Genomic DNA, 22,706 nt, shown 5'->3' with positions numbered 1-22,706 from the left:
GCTTCCTGGGTGGAGGCTCTCTGCCCAGGTCCGCCTCCTGCCCCCATCTCTTTTGCAGACACTTGTGTCGTGCTGGCAACATTCAACCTGCTCAGGTTATAGCATCTGACAGATTCTGTGGTGTAAACACTCTCATTGCAGCTGATCTTCCAAGACGAGGTAGCACTCAACACAGTTGGGAATTGTCTCCAACTGATCCCTGGGAATTGTCTCCAACAAGCCTCTTTCTTGTCTCTGTCTCTGCATTTATTTCCTTAAGGACCCAACCCAGATCTGACATGGTCACCTTATGAAGTCTCCCTCTTTCCACATCCTGTCCATCAGCATGTCCAGTAAGCTCTCAAACACCCTGAACCTGCCCACATTCCTCTTGTCCTACACACTAAGCTCGGAGCCCAGTGGGTTTTCTTGCCAAGTGCCTTCTTGCAATTGGCTTAGGAGACGCACTGATATGAAGTAGGGCCTCAGCATGTACCGGCCGACCCAGGCCAAAGCTAGGATGTGTGTAGCTAGAATCCAAGGCATGACTCCCATCCTCCCAGCCCACTCAAGTCCACCTGTCCCTTCAGACAGTCCTTGTCCCTATGAGCATCATGCTAATAGCCTCAAAGTCAACCTGAGGTCTTTCTCTGATCATGTACCATGCAAGAAGCACACACAACCCTGAAGTCCCTAGACATCCCCACCCAGAGACGCCCACCCCACCTGACCCATGAAAGATGGCTCGATACTCTGTGGCTTCCTCTTTGTCTGGAGAACTGTCCTTAGAGCTATCTTCTGGGCCACCCATCAAGTCGTCCCTGTCTTAGTCTGTTTGAGCTACTCTGACAAAAGGCCACAGACTGGGGTGGAGGTGACTTAAACAAATCTCCGAGTGTCAAGATCAAGGTAGCAGCAGACTCAGTGTGTGGTGAGGGCCCATTTCCAGGTTCAGACCTTCTTGCTGGGTTCCCCCTGGGAGGGGCCAGGCAGCTCTCTGGGGTCTTTCATGGGTGTAGCAGTCCCTTCAGGAGGGCTGAGGGCACCCCACCCTCATGGGCCTAGAGACCTCCCAACAGCCCTTTCTTCCACCAGAGCCTCGGGTGGCAGGTCCTCAGCATGCGAGTCCTGGTAAGAAATATGCAGGCCATCCATTTCCAACAGGATAAAGCCCCTCTGCTCAGCAGGGTTCCTAATGGCCTCTTGTAACCTGGAGGTCCATCCCAGGAAGCAAGTGGGTGGGGGAGACAGGAAGTGAGTGGACTTCGTGTACCCAAGCTCAGTCTGGGAACTTCACAAAGCAGACCTTGAGCCACTACATTGGCCAAGCAGGTCCTAGCAAGAACAGGGAAATTCAGAACCTACCATGAAACCGCATCAGCATCCATCTTGAGAACCACCTGGTCCCTGAACTAGGCCACTAGGCAGGGAATCAGGGAGCTGCGTGGACCAACCAGGGGAAGCAGGTGTGCTCAGGAGCTCTCAGAGGTGATGGCCACCTTGATCCACTTAACATGGGCCTTCTGGGCCAGAGATGATGGGACCTGCTCTCGTATGTGCGAGTTTTCAGAGGAAGTCTGGTGGGGCAGATTTAGAAGTCCCAATCTCCTGCCTTGATCCCAGGCGGCTCCCTTCCCAAAACCTCCCTTCTCTGCATTCTCTACCTGCTCTGAAGTTACTGGAGCCTGCTGTAAATTTAGGGACAATAAAACCATCAAAGGGCTTGGTCCTGAGAACAATCAGTCAGGGAGTTTGCAATAAAAGAGTATCCTGCCCAAGGAAAGTGGGACTTCAAGGAAAGTTGATGAGAGACCTTGGGTGGGGCCTTTGGGAGAACTGGGGAAACTGGAGAACATTTTTTTAAAAGTTATCTGCTATCTCATTTACCTCCCACCCCATGTCCCTTATCCCTTCCTACAGTCACTCCAGCTGCCCATTTCTAGCATTTGAGCTTCTCTGTCACTTTGCCTGTGGTGAGTCAGAGCTCATCATGCTCCTGGAAGCCCTGGGGGTAGGACACTCCTGAAGGCAGCCTTGCAACCCCCAGTGGCCTCTTCCCTTTATCTTTTGCTTTCTGGAATCACATCAGGTAAACCACTTGCTCCCATGATTTTGGGTCTTCATCCAATGCAGACGCCTGGAGACATGAGGACTGGAGTAAATGCACAGCTTCTGGCCCTTCCAAGTCTCCCCTGTCCACATCCATTTCACCCCTTTGACACTGTGGAGTACCTCAGCTCATGCACAGGGCACACGAGGGGGCAGGGCTCCGCACTGGCAGGTACCTTACATCATCCACAGTTTGCCCTCTCCTGCTTTCACATCTCACCCACCTCTCAGTCATGGCAGGGCTACTCAGGTGGCTACAGCTGTCCAAGGAGGTTCCACCTCGGCCCCTCCCAAGGGATCTTTAAACCATAATTGCTAACCCACGATGTGTTGGTGCCGAGTTTATCAAGAAGTTAATTGGCATCCTTTCTCCTTCAGCTCCAGAGCCAAGACTAACCTAAACACCCTACTCCCCATTCGTTACTCTAATTCCATCAGCAAGCTGACCAGGCCTGACTCTGCCTCTGGTTTATGGCCTCACCAACAAATACAGCAGCTGAGGACCCAGCCGGGCATCTGGGTAGCCGGGAGGTGGGTGGATCAGAAGAGAGGGCAGCCCCCACAGCCTTTCTGGTGGGGAAAGAGATGTAGGAATTTTGAGGTTTTGCTGGATAAATGCAGACAGCAAGTTATCTATGCAGGGCAGAAAGATTCCTTTCTGCATCTTCAAGTGAGCCAACTTGGGAAGAGGGAAAATGTGATCCCAAAACATGTATCAGTGGCATGAGGTGGCATGTGTGGTCTGATCCTCTCTCCCACTCCTGTGGCTCCTTGATTACCAAGAGCCCTGGGTCATTTTAGTTTTAGCAAATATATTGTGATAGAATCATGGGCAGGACCTGCAGGTCAGTATTTACACTTTAGTGGTTTTACAATGTTTTTATTACATTTGGGAAGGTGCGAAGATACCAAGTACGCTGCTTAGGGAGTTTTCACAGAGTGAATGTGTCTCTGCAGTTGTAATTAAGCAGAGAATCTTTAAGTTGGTGTGTTCTCTTGCGAGATCTGCTTTTTGGAAGAAGGTACCCTAGGCCTCCTTCCTACACACAAGCAATCTCACTTGGTGCATCTATTTGGACAGGTTCCTGCTCCCCGATGGGGAATGGCCTCGGTGTGAGCTGGATACAGTCTGGGGCCATTTGGAATCGGCAGATGGTCGGGCTTCTAGCTGGAGTGGAAGGTTCTTTATTCCCTCTTCACTTCCATGTTTCATTCCGCAAGAGCCAACTATGCTCTCAAACAGCACTGAACTATGAGTCTAGACCCATCTAGGCTCTAACCCCATCAATGCCTGCTTTATCCCAAGTGCTGGCTTCTTATAGAAAGCTGAACATCAGTTTTATCTACTCCATTTCTACAAAGCTACAAGGTTTATTTGTTGCCAAGTGGGGTGAGTCCACCTCAGCGCGTCCCTTGGCATAGACTCTGGGCAACCTCACCTCTGAGTCAAGACCATCTCCAACAAGGCCACAGTACTGGGGCATTTGGTTCCATGTCCCAGGAATGTCCCAGGAGAGCTTGTATCATAGCAAGCATGCAGGGATGACCACAAAACTCAGGTCTTTCCATCTAACGTCCTTATTTCTCTTGTCCTTCCAGCTCTTCCCACTAGACTCCAGGAGCCAAGAGTTTTCTTCAAGGGAAGTCTGGATAGGACTAGACTTTTGAATAGTCCCACCATCCTCCGACACAAACCTCTCAGGCCATAGGATTCCAGAGACTACCGTTAGTTTCCTAGCCACCAAAACCAAACCTAATTAGCAAAAGCCAAGGATAGGCCAGCGAGGAATTAGAGTTGGCACTCCTGGTTCATTGAAGACAGAGGCAACAGAGTCAGTGCCGAGTCCATCATCAGTGGACTCCATGATGGCAGGCTTATCGTTATCATCCTGCATAAGAGAAAAATTCTCAAAGCCGCATGACTGCCAACCAAGGCAGGTCAAACCTCACTGAATTTCCCATTCTGTTTCTCTCCAGGTCTTTGGGTGGCAAGTCCTATTCTCGGGTCCCAAGACTGCCTTCCGTTCTTTGATTTCAGACACAACTGACCTTTGGTCACTGATTGTACCATGTATTCTGCTACGTGAACCCTATTTCCCTTTATACAGACAGCAGTGGACGGCTGAGGGTCCGATGCTCCATGAGGACCGCTTTTTAATCCAAAGCCTCCTCAGCACAACCTTCAGGGAATGACTTCTGAGGGGCATTTCAGAGGCACACCATAACATTCCTCCTCCGGCCCATGAAGGCCCATGTGCATCTTATAATGAGGACTGCATTTAGTGGTCTTCAGGAGTCTCCCAGAACCTTGGCAGACCCAGCATTGCTTAGGAGTCCAAGTCCAAACTCATCTGGGCACCTCACGGTGAACTTTAGCTGCAAGTCCTCAGTTAAAAGCCAAGAAACAAGATTCGATGGCTCAGAGTACACACTAATTCTGGAAGGCAGTAGGATGATAGGAAGGATCAGATTCAAGGAGACCCAATCCTAGGGCAGACGTTAAATACTACGGCTTCCTCCTGGGATCAGGGACACCTGGGGGTAGATGTGAGCATCAGAGGGTGCAGATCGGCTGGCTCTTCCTGAAGCTTCCTTCAGCAAATGCCCCTTGTCCTTAGCATCCCCAACTTTGAAGTCTCCATTCTAGCTTAAACTTCACCCAGTGTCACAGCCCACCCTCTGGTGATGCTTGGAGGGTTTCTGACAGCAACACGTTTCTGGCCTCCCAGGTTTGCCTTGACGCCAGCCCCACAGTTCTGACATCCAACAGAGCTTTAAAAGGATCATCACGTGAGCAAGGCCAAGGTCTGCCCCTCGAGCGAGCCACACACGGGGAACCTGCTCAGACCTTGGCTATGGCAGCCCGAGTGCCTGAACCCCACAGCACAGGGAAACAAACCCTGGGGACGTAGGATTCCTAGGTGGTCTTGAGCAAGTAGTGCATCCTGGGTCTCTCGGAAGTCTGAGCCTGGGAGGCTTTGAGTTTTGCTGGTTGCCAAGAATGCCCTTAATGGCCTTTTTCTACTTTCCTGGTCAAAGCAGGAAACTCAGGGTCTTGTGTGACCAGGGAAGTGCTCACACACTTTTGGCTTATTAATGGCAATCACCTCATTAGCAACAAAACCATCACTGGCTGAGATTTTAAGTACACCCGTTTTCTGCAGAACATAAAATTCAAGTCTTTCCACTGTGTTCTGCTCTGAACTCACTGGAATCTAGATAAAAGCAGACAGCAACTCCAGTGCTACCTAAATGCTATTTTGTCTTGAAGTTCTCTCCAGATAACTCTTCAATCTCTGCCTCTCAAGTCTCTGGAGAGACAAAGTGGAGCACAAGTGGCAGCAGGTCCTCAGCTCCACATGATCCGCTTTTCCATCTAAAGCCTCATCAGCACAACCTTCTCTGTCTGTGTGCCTATCGGGATTGTGGTCCTCTGAGGTCAGGCTCATCCATTAACTTGGCTTGGACCATCCTAGGCTGCCTCCATCCCCACGCCTCTAGACTTAACTTGTGCCATAAGCCAATTCCAAAGGCTTCTAAAGTATACCAGGTGTCTTCACAGCAGTGGCCCCACTCCTGGTGTTTAGTTTTCCATTGTCTTGGCAAAACACCCGAGATAGACAGTTTGTGAGGAGGAAAGGTTTAGACTTGGTTTTCTGAAGGTTTGAGTTGATGGTCACTTAGCCCCAATTGCTTTGGGCCTGGGAGGGAGGGAGAGCATCAGGGAAGAAGCAAAGCTAGTCACCTCACTCAGGAAGATCAAGGGAAGGACCAGGAGCCTAACAGACCCTTCAGGATCTGCCCCCAGGAACATTACAGCCTTCTACTGGCACCACACCCCCCCACACAGGGTGCCACAGGGTGCCACCAAGCCTTCAGTGCAGGACCTTCGGGGACCATGGTAGAGCATGTACATCTATTCCATTGTTACAAACAGCTCACTTTTAGGTGTTAATTTGGATTAGTCAACAGCTGGAGAACTGGAAAAGTTGGAGTTTTGGATACCTCTATGTATGTGTTTCTAGAAGAAATGGAGTAGACCAAGCATGAGAGATTGGTCCCCACATGGAGGAGCCTTTTCCATTGTTTGGGGTCCTGCACGGAACAGGAATGGGTTGAGCCTGGGGGTGGGATGTTCTCTTAATCCTGTTCTTGATCAGGACTCCAGGATTGACACAGGCACCCTCTACCCACCTCAGCAGTTTGAAGACTTTCACTAGGATAAAGCTTCTCTGAGGTTCTCAACATGTCTAGCTTTAAGATGGCCTGTCAGGGCCTTCTCAGCCTCTGTAATCAAACAAGTTCTCTTAAATCCTGTCTCATACTTACTCAGATGAGTTCTTTGACAAAAACATAACATGAATGGCTGTGGGTCCAGGGCTCTACAGGATCTGTTTTCCCATCTGAAGCCTCATCGACACAACCTTCTCTGTCTTCATGGCTAGTCAGGGGTCTACAGATATTTATATATCTCCTGCCAATCTTCCCTGTAGATCTTTGACTTAATAGGCTTTGGTACCAAGAACAATTCTAAAGGAACCAAGTTTTAAGGCACTTCTGAAACTGGCTCTCTAATCCCATCAGACCTAAAATTTTAGTGATTCTAATCCCGTAGTAGAGAGAACACACTGGTCACTCTTGACATGAACTACTTAAGATATGCCAGTTTAATGTATTTGACCATCAGATTGCAGACAAGGTGAAACAGGACTCCTGGTGACTCCACGTATGCCTTTAAACATTTGTGGAAGAGGGGGATATGATAGTTTTGAGAAATTGATGGAAGGGCGAGCTCAAGATTTGGTTTGCCAAGTCCACATCAATAGCCCGAGAGCTCGGGGCAGTCTACAGCCACAGAGCTGGAATTAGTTGAATCCAACAAGCCTGCTCATTGTCCAAAACCTCATGAGCCAGTCCCCCTCAAAAGCACATCTAGTATCTTGTGGTACTTCAGATACTTTTGTTGGCATAAAACTCATTAAGTGTTAATTAGGGGAACTATTTGAAATGCTTGGTTTTTAATTCCTTTGTAGATCAACAGGAATTTAAAACTTGAAGTGTTTTAGTGACACAATGAGTACTCCTTGGTTTACCTAAGAGTGCATTATTCTTTCCCCATTTAACTGAGTTCTCAGGATTGGATGCTGCTGCCTGGGGTGGGTGGCTTTTCCTCAGTGTATGTCAGAGCTCCTTCCTCATGGAAAGATGGATCCGAGCAGGAGAACCAGGCTGGGACCATGAGAACTCAGTTCTCTTGGCATCTGCCAGCCATTCCAAGGTGAAAGACCATTTTCCCCAATCCCTTTTAACTGGAGCCCTGTTCTCCATTCTGCTTCTCATTCAGGGACTTCCTGAGCCGGGTTGGCCTCTATTTCTGTACGAAGCAGCTGGGGAAGGAGTGCTGGTCCACCCCCAAATTCTGGGAAGCACAGCATGTATCAGAGGGACACGGGGAATGGTACCAAGATGAAGATGTGGAGAGAACTAGGTTTGAAGTCCAGGAACCTGCGGTCACTGGGAGCTAGAGCTCTGATCAGGAGGCAAGAAGTAGGTTTCCCCCAGACTTCAGTGCTGACCCCACGTGGAGGAATGAATTCCCACAGCAAAGGATAAGAAATATACATTCGACATTCACAGCCAAGCCCTCGGATTCCAAGTCAGTCTATGGCGATGACCAGGATGCTCAGGACTGTCACTATTTCATTTGAGCCAATTTCCCAAGGACAGACCAGAGAGTACCTCAAAAAAAAAAAAAAGGAATGATGGTTCTTCATGGAAGACCCTAAGCAGCAAAAATTGTTTGCCCAAATCTTGGTCTGAAGGGCTTCTCTGGCAGAGAGAAATCCTAGGCGTGGCCCTGGATGCCTGGCTGCCTGCTCCAGGAGCTGCTTCTAGGAGCTACAGAGGCTGTCTCCACCTGAAGACTCTCCTATTATAATCACACCCGAGTATTGTAATCTGGTCTGAGATCTGTTGCCATCTTTCCAAGGGCATTGGACAGGTGTCCCTCAGCCATCCTGTGTGAACCAACTTGTCTGGTTAAGTGATTGGCAATACCAGTCTAGGGTCAGACTCACCGACTCCGCCAAAGTCATTGGGATTGTGCTGCAATAATAAGGATTTGTTGGAATGAGAGTTTGGCAAGACAGTTTGGCACATCGATTCCCAAAGCAAGATTTATTTTTTAATCCTGATTAAGGGAAAGCACGTACCATTTCATGACATGCCTTCTCTCCCTTTCACATTTTTGCCAAAGAGACATTGATGTATTGACAGGAAACTGTTAGTCATAATTGCCCCCACCCCATACAATAACATCCAGGCATAAGTAGGCATGACTTAGTTTAGGTCCAACATAGCCGTCAAGTTACATTCTCTAAACACTTGAAGGAAAGGTTTGAACAAATTAGAACATGTCTGTGGTGCCATAATTGAAAATTTCATTGAGGCCATCGAGATGGTGAGACCCAAGAATCTAGCATAGACCACCACATCCAGTCCAGCTTCTATGGGAGTTGTATGGTATCAGAGGCGAAGGAATCCCAACGCTCGGGTGCCCAAACTTCAAGTTGTGTTGTCAACATAACTGTCCTCACATCATGAGACATGAGACCAGAGACGTGAGGCTCTTGTGCTAAACTTCAACCTAGGAAGTACCCCCGCTTATCTTACCCTGTTCAGTTCTGGATCCCCAACACCCTTTCCCCCAATCACAATCAGAAGTCATCCAAACCCCATTGGGATGGTCTAAAACAACTGGGACTAGTTCCCAGCTTGAGCAGAGTACCACCTCCCACAGGCCAATAGCCAGGGTTACTCTAGAGAATGCTACCCATTCTCCCCAAGGTCTTGACCCCAGCTCAAGACCACAGACTATTTCCTGGGTCTAGAAGGGCAACTGTCTGGCACTTGTCCTGCTCTAAAGAAATAGATGATCTACGCAGGGTAGATCATAAGAGGGCTATCCTCTTTACTTTGTCTTTCAACAAAATCCATTACGTTTCCTTTCCTGTGGACTTTGAAGTGCGACATAAAGGTCCGCGGCATAGAATACTCAGTCAACAAGCAGAGTTGCCACAATAACACATTAGACCTTAACACTGACTGGGGGGAGTTCCTGGTGGCTTTCCTCCAAGAAATAATTCTAAGCCATTTTGATATAAGCAATGTCTGAGAAGACTCATCTTTAGAGCTTTATCCAGATCTTTGCTGGCTATGTTCTGAGAGAATACTACCTTTGCTTCAGTGAAAACAGGTATTTCCTTTGGGGAAAGGGCTATGTATCAAGTTTCATGTAAGAAAAAAAAAAAAGCTTATGAACAGCCAACGGTGACTTCTGCTTTCAGAGTCCCTTAAGTCAACCTAAGATTTCAGTCAAATTAAGGTCACAGGCAGAATAGCAAAAGCCAATAGCAAATGAGTCTAGAGATGACCAAATTTTGATCCTTTAGAATCCAGACTGGGGAAGTCTCAAATTGCATTTGATGAACACTCTGAACCCAAGACAAGTCCAGTGATTCAATTGCCAATGATATGACGAATCCCTCACTCGGAGCTTGTTACCACAACTAATGATTTCTGTCCATAAAGAACTTAAAATACTCTGCTTCGTGATGGTGTCCCATAATAGAGGGGATATGTGTTTCCAGCAGGAAATGTGCACTATTAGATACAAGCAGCATTTCTAAGCATTAGATCTCAGCCAAACATGGGTAAGGAGGTGATCTTGTGTTGAGGGATCTACAGCTGACATGAACACACTAGTGGCAGTTACATGTCCTTCATAAAACCCCAATGAGGACGAAAGCTTTAGAACAATTGAGACAATTGCATTTTAGAGTATAAAACTGGAGTCCCCCAAAGAATTCCTATTCCTGCTCTTATGTGTGCCCAGGTATCAGGAACCCACATGCTCATTGATAAGGTCTTACTTCCAGAAATGAGCTGCAGTGAACACAGCCACAGAATTTTCTACTCCCAGCTAAGCTATCACCAAGTCCAACCATTTGCAAATATATTCACATATATCTGTAGGTAAGACCATCTATGAAGCCAATTGTTTTTAGGTAATACCATACCTGGGGCTGAAAATGGAAATACTCAGAGTGCCAACACCTTAGCCTGTTCACAAAGGCCACCGTATTGGACCACATGCTAGTGAGATGGTTCAGGATGAGCTAGAGACCCAAGATACATTTTCCTGAATGATACTTTTATAAACCACCCCCTACCCTAGCACATCCAATTACGAAGATTTTGGTAAGATAGCTATTAAACATTTAATAAGCTTAGTCTATAAAACATTTAACATTTTGCCAGGCATGGCGTCAGTATTAGACGAGAGGACACATGCCAGTGTTTGTCAGAGATTCTTGAATGATGCCCAATTCCTGCTTGGACTCCATTCTCTGCCTTGGTTTACCTTGATCTGGTCTGCCTACCACAACAAACCTTCCACTCCTCCATTTTAAGCAGTATTGTTAGTAGATCCAAGGCAAAGAGCAAGCCACATTTTGACAGGTTCAAGGTATTTGAAAAGTCTCAAGCCACTTGTGTTAGATGAGAAGCCATATAACATCCACAAAGTGACCATGATTTTCACAAGTAGAAAATTTTATAGAAAATGAACTTTATAGAAGATGAATTTTCAGGGAAATTCACAGGAGTATATATAATCCAGCCCTGGGGTTAGCAAAACCACATTTAGCTGAATGAATACATAGATTTGAGGTTGGGTAGGTGTCCCCTCAAACACATTTGAGAGCTAACACATGAACGTGCTGTGTGACACCGAACTAGACACAAGGAACACAGGTCAATGCATATTCTCAGAGTTAGATCCACAGAGCTGCCATGGAGCAGCAAGTTTAGCACACCAAGGTCAGAATACGGCTTCTTCGGGTGTACATCCTCAGCGTCCTGGGACCATCAGAGACCAAGATGGCCAATTGAGCCAAGATGCTCAGCAGATACTTGCTATGGCAGTGGCAGATGAGGGGCAGTATCTGTGCTAGTCTAGGGGCCATGTGAGGTGAATAGAACCCTCAGAGGGCAGGGTATAGATTTGTACTTCCACTTCACGAGGCTTCTGGGGGAAGGAAGGCACACTGCCCCTCTGTCACCCGGCATGTATACCCAAACCACTTCTGGTTCCAGGCACAGAGGTATCTTGCCCTAAGAGAAATCCTCCATGCTAAGGGGACAGGGTGATTTGCATCACAGCCCCAGAGGCTTTAAGGCAGCTGGATGCCTCTTGGCCCAAAATGCAATCCAGTAGTTCGCTACACACCTTTAGCTGTTTGCAGTCTGCAAGCTAGTCATAAGGCTGCTTGGGGTACCAAGGCAATAGGGATTTAGTCCTTGTTCCTAAAGCTAGGCTTCATTACCATAATGACATTGATGACCTAAACCCTTTAAGGATGACATAAGGAAAGCTCTATCCCCCTTCCTATGGAATGTGGGGACCAGGCTCTGGTGTGACCCCTGCCTTGCTCTCTGCTTTTGATACAGAAATAAGTCCAGCAGTGCCTCCAATTGAGAGGGGTATCTAGTCCCCCATGAAGCATAGGCAGTCTGATACCCCAGGAAGGGATTAGATTCAGCCTTTCCTTATAAATTAGTTCATTTTAATGTTCAGCTTTATTTTTTTAAGACACTTTAGACAAGTGACAAAAGTTCATGGGTTTGTTTTTTTTTATGTGTGTGTGTGTGTGTGTGTGTGTGTGTGTGTGTGTGTGTGTGTGTGTGTCGGGGGAAGCACTAGGACATTTTATCTCCATATTGTCCTCAGAATGGAGATGAGAAGGGAAATAAAAGGATTCTGCAGAAAAGTCCAGTGAATGGGTGAATGCCAAGGTCCAAGGATGCTCAACAGCCACCCATAGAACAGTGGGTATTTGGTCAGCCAACCCTGTCTGGTTCCTGCCACTGAGGTTATCTTGAAAGCAGATGGGAAAGCCTCCTTGCAGAGCAGGTCTCCCACCTTTCACAGAGAGCAGAGAGAAACCAGAGCCTAGGACCTGGGAGAGCTGGTTCTTAATTGCACTCTGGACCCATCTCACTGGGACACTGGGGTTGGCTTTGACTGACAGCACTATGCACACACGGAGACCAGAAACCAGGTGTGTCTTAATTACTCTGCCTAAGCTCATGAGTCAAGAATCTTTGACATACTACAGGAGGCCAAGCTCAAGATGTCATTGAGAGGAAAACACAATTAGATGTGGACAAGAGTGTGATATCCCCAGAGTTCTGAGAACAGGATGTGGTTGGGTATAAAATTGAGCCTCCTGCATCAGTCCTTCCACCCTGACAGGAGTGGACTGGGCGCCTGGGCCAGGATGCCAGCTCAGGCTGTGGGGGAGTTGCCAATTGAGGCCTGAGGGCACAGCTGGCCAGGCTCCCTGCAGACACAGAAGGCTGGGTCAGCATTGGCCTCAGCATCCTGGGTTCCTGAAGACACAAGAGGAAGTGCACTCTTCTTGCTTCCTGCCTGTAAATTGCCACCCCTGCTCCTGGATCCAGTGCAGCATGTGCCCTTGTGTGTTCACAGAAGCAAAGTCTTAATGTAGAGCTTCTAATAGCTTCGAGCTGGAGGCAAGAGGGACCTAGGTGGATGGTAAGCTCCACTTGGCCACAGACAGCTGGACTCTGGCTCTCCCCCACCCTGCCTGCCTGCAGGCATCCCATCAAAGTGTGAGGGCAGGTGGTGCCCCTTGCCCTAGGAGGACCATCTGCTTCCTGTTGAACTGGGAGACTGGGAGATTCAAGACGCTAGAGAAGTCCATCTCCAGCTGCTCCATGGCTGGGGATACAAGCCGAGGGAGTACTGCTCTCAGGTGAAAGAGGGAACTTACTGAACTTTAGTATTGGACAGACTCAAATTTGGGAGCGTTGAACAGAGAACAAGAAAGTACATTGGGGTCAAGCCTGCTATGGTGGTGGCAGCAGCTGCAGCACTGGTAGGCTGCAAATAGGACATCTAGCATGGAAGAGCCTGTAGATCAAAAAAGCAGCCTGAACTTAGCAAAATCAGGGGCTGCCCAACACCCTGGTATTGAAAAGTGCTTTTTTCTTCTCAATTGGCAAGTGGAGAGTGGAAGCAGAAGCCACATTTAGGCCACCATCTTGTTCCAGCACATTCCTACTACTCATGGTCTAAGGTGGACCTAGATCACGTGTGAAATAGACACAGTAGATTGTACCCAGGTATTCAAGTCAGAAAAGACAGGGAAGTGCAACATGCTCTTCCTTTGAGTCTGGTGGCTCATGGGATAGGCTAAGGAGGACCAGGAAACAGATCAGGCAAGTGTGAGTACACTCGGGGAATCCAACCCTCCCCACACTCTGCTGCCCATAAATACAGACTCCCCAGGCTTATTTCCTAGCCCATGAAGGGGATTCTTGGGAGGCTCCTAAGACCCAGGCTCCCAGCCCAGACTGGCATCTTCCTGGCCCCAGGAATGGGCGATCTCTTCAGTGAAGCCCTTGAGGCCCAGTGAGTTCCAGAAACTGGAACATCTTTCATAGAACTGTAGGAGCCCTACCCTGGGGGTGCATCCATATGATCTTGTCCAGACAGAATTTCCTTTGACAGTTATTCCAACTTACCCGTGAGAAGGAAACAGCTATTTCAATCAGCTTTATTTCTAACCACTCCAGCTACCAGCTCAGCAAGCAACACAAGAAAGTGGCCAATACAACCCAGCCCTTGCTTTCTTGGTACATAGCACCGCCCCTCCCCCGCAAAAAAATAGAACAGATAGACACAGGCAATACTGTCTGTTCTTGTGGACTGTTTGAGACTCAGTGGAGACAGTTTCATTAAAAATCTTCTTTCCTTAGTGCCAGATGCGGTTCCTGGTTATTTCTTGGTTTTAGTGCTGGCAACTGCTGCGCTCACCCTTCCTGTTTTTGTGGTAATTAGCATCCTAGGTGTTGTAGTAGGCACCAGGTATTTAGATGCTGTATTTGACTTTGCTTTCATCATCGCCCTTTCCCCTTTTCTGTGAGTGCTAGGGAGGGATCTAAGGAGAAACTAGGTTCACAGGGTAGGGATTCTGAACTAAAGCCACCAAAAACCAGAAGACCTTCTCCACCAGTTAGCCACATTCTGGATGTCAGCTGTACTCTAATACAGAGAACAGGTGAGAGAAAACCTCCAAATGACAAGCAGCCATGGCTGGAGAGGGTCTTGAGTCCCACCACTGGATGCCCACTTCTATAGCAAGGATTAACAGAGGCTGTGGATACCACACCAAAAGGGGTCTCCATCTAGATCACTCTAGGACACTTTAGCAACAAGGCTATGTGCCCTACGAAGCCTCACACATGAGAGTGGAAAAGAAATCCATCCCAACAGATGCAGAAAACCCGTCACAGGACTATGACATGTACGAGGTAATTGGCTGCCTCCTCGAGGTTGTTATTCACCAGCAACCGACTCTTAAGGTATTTCCATTTCATCTACTTTAGTATTTGAAAGAGAAATGGTCTCTGAATTCCAAGCACACAAAGCACAATTGAGTTAAGGAAGTTGGCACAGGATCTGAGTGCAAAGTCAATAATGAAATGAATGTTAAGAACCAAACAGGAATCTCAAATGAAAGATGGTGATTAAGATATCCAGTTGTAGGGCTGGGGATGTGGCTCAAGCAGTAGCACGCTAGCCTGACATGTGTGCAGCCCGGGTTTGATCCTCAGCACCACATACAAACTAAGATGTGTGTCTGCCGAAAACTAAAAAATAAATATTAATAAATTCTCTCTCTCTTTCTCTCTTAAAAAAAAAGATATCCAGTTGGAAGTCTAGAATAGACTATGCTGAAGCCAGAATCTTAGTTGGAAGAAAAAGTGGCCAGCCTTTAACATTCAGATAGTATTAGAGAATATAAGTATGACCAGAAGATACAAGTAGTCTGGGACAACAGTAAGAATTTATAAATAGGATTTAAGTAATTGGAATTGAGTGTGGAAAGATGCAAGGTAATAGAATGAATAGCCTCTTTAGGGAAACAATTTTTAAGCCTCAAGCATGAGATTGACATTCAGGTACAGGAATCATTCAGAACCCCAGACAAAAAAGATTTAAAAACTCCATGAGACATTGTAGTTTAAGTGTCTCATTGATCCTGTCTTTTCAGAGATTGTTAAGCCCTTAACCCAATGGAAGAGGACACAGATGAAGTTCAAAGTGAAAAAGGAGATCACCACAGATGTTACAAAAATCCAGAGAGTTATGGACTATTTTGAAAGCAGAACAACAAATTGGAAAACCTGAAAGACATAGATCTTGGGAAGTTTATGCCCAAAGATTTATCAAGAGGAAATAGCCTAAGCAGGACTAGTAACTAGTGATATGATAGAAGCAGTTATCAAATGCCTTCCAATAAACAGTCCAGGATCAGATGTATTCTCAGCTGAATTCCAGACATTTAAAAAACAAATGCCAATTTGCCTCAAGTTATTCCACAAGATAGAAAGTGGAACATTTACAGATCCATTCTAGGAATCTAGCATCACTCCATCTACAACTGGACAAGGAACCATCAAGAATTGCAGACTGATATTCCGGATGAACTCAGATACAAAAATCCTTAATATATTAGCCAGTTGTATTCAACAGATTAACATCACACAGCATGACCAGCTTGCTTTAATCCCATGGATGCAGAGATGGTTTAACATACAAGTCAATATTTTATCATATTAAGTAGAGTTAAGGACAAAGGTTAGTGATGAAAAGAAAGTCTTTGACAATTCGGCATTCATAATGGAGTTGCTGAAGAAAATTGGGGTAGGAGCTACCACATCATAAAGATTATGACAAACTCAAGGCCATCAACATAGTGACTGGGGAAAACGTAGCATTTCCTTTAAAATCTGAAAGGCAAGAATGTCTACTCTATTCCTTTTCAATACAGTACTAGAAATACTCGCCAGAGCAATGAGGAGAGGGAAGGAAATGAACAGTAGGAAAGAAAGCAGATTCAGTTTGTAAGTACGATTTTGTATTCAGAAGATCCAAAAAAAAAAAAAACTACCAGAAGTCTGCCAGAGCTAATGTATTCAGCAAGATATCAAAGATACCTGAGACCCTGTTCATCCTGTTCAAAATTCAACTCAGAAAAAAAAATGGATCAGAGACCTAGGAATTAGACCAGAAACTACCCAAGTCCTAGAAGATGTAGGGTCAGTACTCCAGCACATGGACAGAGGCACCGAGTTTCCACAATAAGATCCCTAAAACTCTTGACATTATTTCCTGAGCTAGCAGCATGCTGTCAAGTTAGAAAACCTCTGCACAGCAACAATGTTGAGAGAATCTTAGAATGGAAGTCTTTGCTAGTTACTTTTAGGGTACCAGGAATTGAACCCTGAGGTGCCTAACCCCCAAGTCACATCCCTAGCCTTTAGTTTTTGACACAGGATCTCGTTAAGTTGCCCAGGGCCTTGCCAAGTCTCTGAGGCTGGCTTTGAGTCGAGATCCTCCTGCGTCAGCTCTTACTCTTGTGATGGAGGATTCACATCCACGATGGATAGAGAACTCAAAACGTCACACCAGAAATAACGACCCAAACAATGGGCCAATGAAGTAAACAGACACTTCAAAATACAAATGATTAGTAAAAAAAAAAAATGTTCAACATTCTTAGCAGTTAGGGAAATAAGCCCGATTTCTTGTCACTTCAGTTAGAATCTCATTAACAAATGCTGGAGAGAATGGAGGGGAAGGAACACACTGCTGAAAGGATTCTAACATAGCCAACTAGTAGTGGAGTCACCGTATGATCTAGCTGTGCCACTCTTTGGTATTTATCCTCAGAAATTAAAAGTCATACTATAGCCATACACGCATACCCATGTTTATAGTAGCACATTTCACAAGAGCCAAACTATGGAATCCACCTTGGTTTCCATCAATGGATTAAAAAAGTGATGTATATACACAATGGACTTTTATTTAGCCATAAAGACATTTAAGGAAAATAGATGGGACTTGAGAACATTATATTAAGCAGAAAACCCAAACTTGGAAGGTCAAGGGTCATGTTATCTCATGTGGAAGCAGGAGGGGTAAAGGGTATGGGGAGGTCTTGTTTTAAGAGAGGAAAAATCAGTAGAGAGGGAAGTTGCAGATACCTGGGGAATGATTGCTTTTGTCATCTTTTGCACCTCTATGACCAAAAGACCTGACAAAGACAATTTTAGAGGGGAGCAAGTTTATTTGAGGGTGGACATCATGGTGGAAGAGGGTGGAAGAGGAAAGTGGCTAAGGACAAGGGCAGGAAGAAGTGATCTGTTTGACAAAGACTAAACCCCAGAGGTGCACCCCAAGGACCCACCTCTTCTAGCCACACCCTACCCACCTACAGTTAGCACTCAGTTAATCCTCATCAGGGGATTAATTCAGATTGGGTGAAGGCTCTTGCAATCCAGTCACTTCCCTATTAGACCTTATGCTCTCTCTCAAGCTTTTGGGGGACACCTTACATTCAAACCCTAACATGATATTGGCCAAGTTACATTGCTATGTTGCATGCAACAGTGAGTCCCAGAGAAGGGACCACTTCAGAGCACTCTTCCTTCCAGCCAGTCCTGTGAAAAGTTGTTCATGCTTCCAGACACCTTCTCTTTCAGAAGGAAAGGACTTCAACTTCTCTCAAGTGGGAGCTTCCTTGCAGCGAAGCCTCCTGTGTAAATGTTGGGTGAGCGTCGGAGGAAGAGACCACGAAGAGACTGTCTCATGCAACAGCAAGGGGTTTATTGGGGGTCCAGCATGCTGGGGCTCAGAGCTCACTTGAATATTGCAAAGAGCCCCAAGTACAGCTTAAGCAGAGCTTATATACTTTCCTTAGAGAGGGCAGGGAGGGAAGTTCATTGATGGTTCAGGGCGAGTGGGCAGTTTGCATGCAACCAGGTAAGGGAGTACATTCTGCAGTTTGGCAGTTGGGGACAGCACATTCTGGGAATAAGATTAGCAAAGAGTTCTCAAGATTATTAACCTTTCACCTGGAGGTGGGGGCAACAGCAGTTTTCCTCTGGGTGGGGTTCCCTCGGGATATACTTCACAAGGCCTGCTGGGGTCCGACTTTCAACAACATGTAGCTGCAGGTGGACGTGGCCATGCTCCCCCCTTTCAGGGCACAGGATTCTAGATACATAGAACATTCAAGGTTTTCTAATCAGAAGACTTCAATGGTTTTACAGGGGGTTATAAGCCAAGGCACTTTGCCAGCAGTATCTCCAGTGGTAGATTTTCCCTGTTGCTGGTTAAAGATGCTGAGGATGGCTTCCCTACTGTTAAGTGCTTAACATTGCATTTTAAGCATGTAGCTAAAGGTATTCATGAGCTGTGTTGAGGGGACCATTGTCATGGCATGCAGGTTAGTTTTCTTATAGGATTAAGCTAAAAATTGATCTCCCCTTCATATTCTTGCTGTGTTATGGTCATCGTCAATGGGGTTCATTGTGGTATATTTGTACATGCACAGGAGTGCCTTGTTAATTTCATTCTGCCCTTCTCTCCCTTTTCCATCCCTCCCCCTTGCCCCTTGCTCCCCCCATCCTCCACTCCAGTTTCATTTTTTAAAAACCACCTTGATATGCTGGACATCAGAAAGCCACACATTGACTCATCACCTGATGAATTCAGTTTGTTTAAATTGCTGTACTGTGAGCCTCGGAAATCTGTATTTCATTTCTCCTGCTCTACCAGTATTGTCCTAAAGCCATTTTCATCAGGAGAACCTTTTTTTAAATATATACAGCAAACATAATATTTATTCCATTCTGCTGCCCTTCCTATCCCCCCTACTCCTCCCCTCCCCTCCAAACTAATGTGACACACTTTTTTTTCTTTTTCTCATCACAACATCATACATGTATTCTGTATAACGATGTTTTTCTCCTTTCATTTTTCAACTGGAGAATCTTTAGTCAAATGAGCCATGCCCTAGAAGGAGTGGGAGAATTCAGAAGTTTGGAATCCTGATAACTTATGGGTTTGGCATAATCCTCAAATGATGTTAAAGAGAAGTTGTTCACAGAAGATTCTTTCATGATCTGACCTCAAATCCCGTTAGTAGTAGTCAAAGTTTGAGAAGTTACGGGAGGTGCTGCATTCCATAGGTCTCAAAACGGCCTTCAGAAAACCTAGGACTCTGAGACAGTCATAGTGAATGAAAAATGGTCAGAAGAGTCCTCTTATGCCTACTTAACCAGTTGGGGGACTAGAAAGTTCTATGGAGGCCATGGACTCAGGAAAGCAGACTGGTTATTGGGCAAGCTGGTCCATACAGACCAGCATTGGTTCTGAAGTGCCAGCCCCTCTGCTTGCTAAGCTGAGATATGCCCAAGGGGGCAAGCAGTGCCCCAAGTCTCAGAGCAGAAGCAGACATTCAGCCAACATCAATGCAGAGTAGTTTTTCTGCGAGTGTAACCCCTTGAGCTCCTCCTTAACGAGGACCCTGGGGCATGCTCCCCTTAGTGGAGCCCATATCTGTTCTTCGGGGTCCTAGGCTTGGTTTCCTGTTCTTGGCAAGTCAGGTAGAAGCCAGCTCTGCCCTTGGTAGCCTCAGCAGCCAGATGCTCAAAGGCCAAGTGAAGGTCTTCACTGGCGCCCCCTGGAGGCCGCTGCTTTGTCGTAGGAGGCTTGTGAGTGAAGGGGCAGATGGAGGAATTTGAAAGAAACTTGGTCCTTCTCAGTCTAGTTCTTTGGGAAGGAATTACTTTTCAACTCTAATGGGTAGGACGTGCACCCGCCTTAGGTTCTTCATTGGCTCCTGCTGTACAGTGCCAGTGTAACCTAGGATGTGACATCCATGGTTCCCTTACCATTGGAGAGGAATGTCACTGCCAAGTCCTTCTCAACACAAAGGTTCTATCCCCACGTCCCCTCTCTGGGGACATAAAAAGCTCAGCCCCCACCATTACCCATAGGGGTGGCTTGTCTTTCAGTAAACATGTACCTCTAAGGGCCACAGGTGCCCTTACTTGTCCTTTAGAAGCTCCTGCTTGAAACACAGAAAAAGTCACAGGCTTCATGGGACACTGGGGGTCTGATTGCAGACCCAAGATAAAAGGGAAGCCAGTTTTCCTTCAATGGGGACAGGAAATATCCTCAGCTATTGGACATGCTTCCAGGCCGTCTGCCCCTTCCAGTCAGGAAGTCCACGTGGGAGGAGGACGCCCCTGTTGACTTCCTGTCCGCTTGTCTGGGAGGATGCGCTTTTGGTCATTTGGTGGCAGATAGCCTGGGTTCCCGAGAAGCTGATACCCACAAGAATGGTCTTCAAGGGCATTAGAGGAAGTGCCTTGCAAGCCAGAGCCACCAGGTGCACCATAACCTAGCCCTAGAAGCTGACCTATACCACGTTGTCCCTTGAAGTGCAGAAGTTATCCCAGTGTTCCAGGGAACTAAAAATGGCCCCCACACCAGCAGACCCAGAAGCATGTGTCACAACACTATGGCCAACAGGTACTTCATACCCCCTGGAGATGGTCACAGACAGGCTTCCTTCATGGCTCTGATGTTCACATGCACTCATCCAGAGGGACATTTGAGGAACGGGAGTGGGGGTGAGGGATGTGCCTCTGTGCATGCCAGGCATTTCAACCCAGTGAGGGGTTTGTTCCCTGTGTTTGGAGACCACACTTGAATACAGCATCACCTCATTCTTGTGTTATAAACACATGGTCCACAGAGGAGGAAATAAGTATGTTCCTTCCAAGCAGTAGTTGGGATCCATCTGAAGCCTGCCTTATCTGTTGACCCTCAGACGGTGACCAGAGGGACAACATTAGATCCGGTGGCCAGTCACCTGGCCAGGCACCACACAGCTGCAGCCCCTTGGATGTGCACATTCCACAGGGCAGCTTGGGGGCAGTAGGTACACAGCTCTTGTCCCCAACTGCAGGCTTCATTCTGAGACCATCACCGAAGGCCAGGCCTTTCCCCTGAGGACATTTCTGAGAAGACAAAGTTCTGGCCCTTCCTGCAGCTAGTAAAGGTTACACTCTGGTCCAAGCCTCTCCCACCCGGGACTTGTGGCATGGAAATGGGCCCAAACTGAGGCAGAAGATAAAGATCTCCCCAGGATGACAGGAGGAACGCCAGCCCTTCCTTCAGGGGACCCACTTGGGGAATAAACGCACATTTATATCGACTTCTGAGGGAAGCCAAGTGTCTGAGACAAGTCTGTTAAGAGTCCTCCGACTTCTACTTTCACAACAGAGAATTCTAGAAGCAGAAGGGAAGCACCCTAGGTATGTGCAGGAGAACCCCAATTCCAAGGGCAGCATCTCGGCAGCAGGGGTGTTGTCTGTGGCCTACCAAGGTCCCCAGGGGAAAAAGGTGATGAAAGATGACAGAGCCTTTCGTCCCGAGAGGCCACCAAGGAAGGCCCACTCCTCCTGGCCCCGAGTCTGCTCGGGACCCAGGTACAGAATGCAGAAGGCTACAGTCAAACCAGAGCACCAAGGGGCTGCGATCCCAGGGAAATACTGGGCTGTTCCCCACCAGTGTCCCTCCAGGAGGACCCGCCTCAAGGCCCTCGGGAGGCCAAACGGCAAGATGATCAAGGTGCAGGTGTCCAGAGCAGAACTGTTCCTGGGCCCACTTTGAGATGCAACTGAGGAAAACACACCACCCTCAGGGACATCTTTCCAAAGAGGCCATTCTGTCCCCCTCAAAGTTCAGAACATGGGGGATGCAGAGATGGGACCTATTCCTTCAGTCCTGGGCCATCCGACAGTGTCACAGGATGTGAAGGGGGAGTTAGCGGTATGTCTGACAGAAGTGGAGCTGCGTAGTGTGTCCCATGACCCCACCACGAGCCCAGTGGCAGGCACTGAAACCAGATCTCCCTGCCCAGGTTCCAGGAGAGCCACATGGTGGCCCGACATCTTTCTCCACTTCTCTCACAGAAGTCGAGCCAACAGACAGCCAAGGGACCACCCATCCCACTTCTTGACCTAATGGACCTGCACAGGAGGAAGGAGTCCAAGGGCACGGGAGGACCCGGGAGTGGGCTCTTCTGGTCAAGGATTGTTCCAGACTCCTCTCTTGATGTACCTGAGGTTTGGCTTTGCAAAGGACCTGTAAGAGCTGACTGTAAACTCAGGATTCCACACAGGGAGGTAGCATGGGGACAGGTCGTTAAAGCTGTCACCAAGGTTTCTGCCACAAACTGTCAAAAGCTCAAGCCAGGAAGTGAGGAACCTGGGCCCCCTTCCTGCCAGCCAATGAGTACTGGGCACTGGGCCACATTCTGCCCAGGTGGGCTTGGGTTTTAGACATAGAGAAAATGTCATAAAATAATGAGCTCTTTCTACTTACACCTCCTAGGTGGTCACCTCCTAGCAATCGTTTTTGGAAGAACTCAGGGATTTTTTAGGCAATAGCAGTTCTACACAATTTTACCTTCCTCCTGACAGGGAGAGTTGTTTGCCACATGCCAATTTTCTTCTAAAGAAAATCATCTTGAAGACATGGGATTCACAAGAGTCCTTGGCAATTTCTAGGAAACCCAAGAGACCAGAGCACCTCAGGCCATGTGGCTTTGACACAAACCCCAGGAAGTCTCTCTCCTGGATTTCCTACCCCTCTCCCTCCACTA

The sequence above is a fragment of the Ictidomys tridecemlineatus genome, chromosome 2, assembly GCF_052094955.1.
Source record: "Ictidomys tridecemlineatus isolate mIctTri1 chromosome 2, mIctTri1.hap1, whole genome shotgun sequence".
Taxonomy (NCBI): Eukaryota; Metazoa; Chordata; class Mammalia; order Rodentia; family Sciuridae; genus Ictidomys; species Ictidomys tridecemlineatus.
This window is presented reverse-complemented; position numbering follows the sequence as displayed.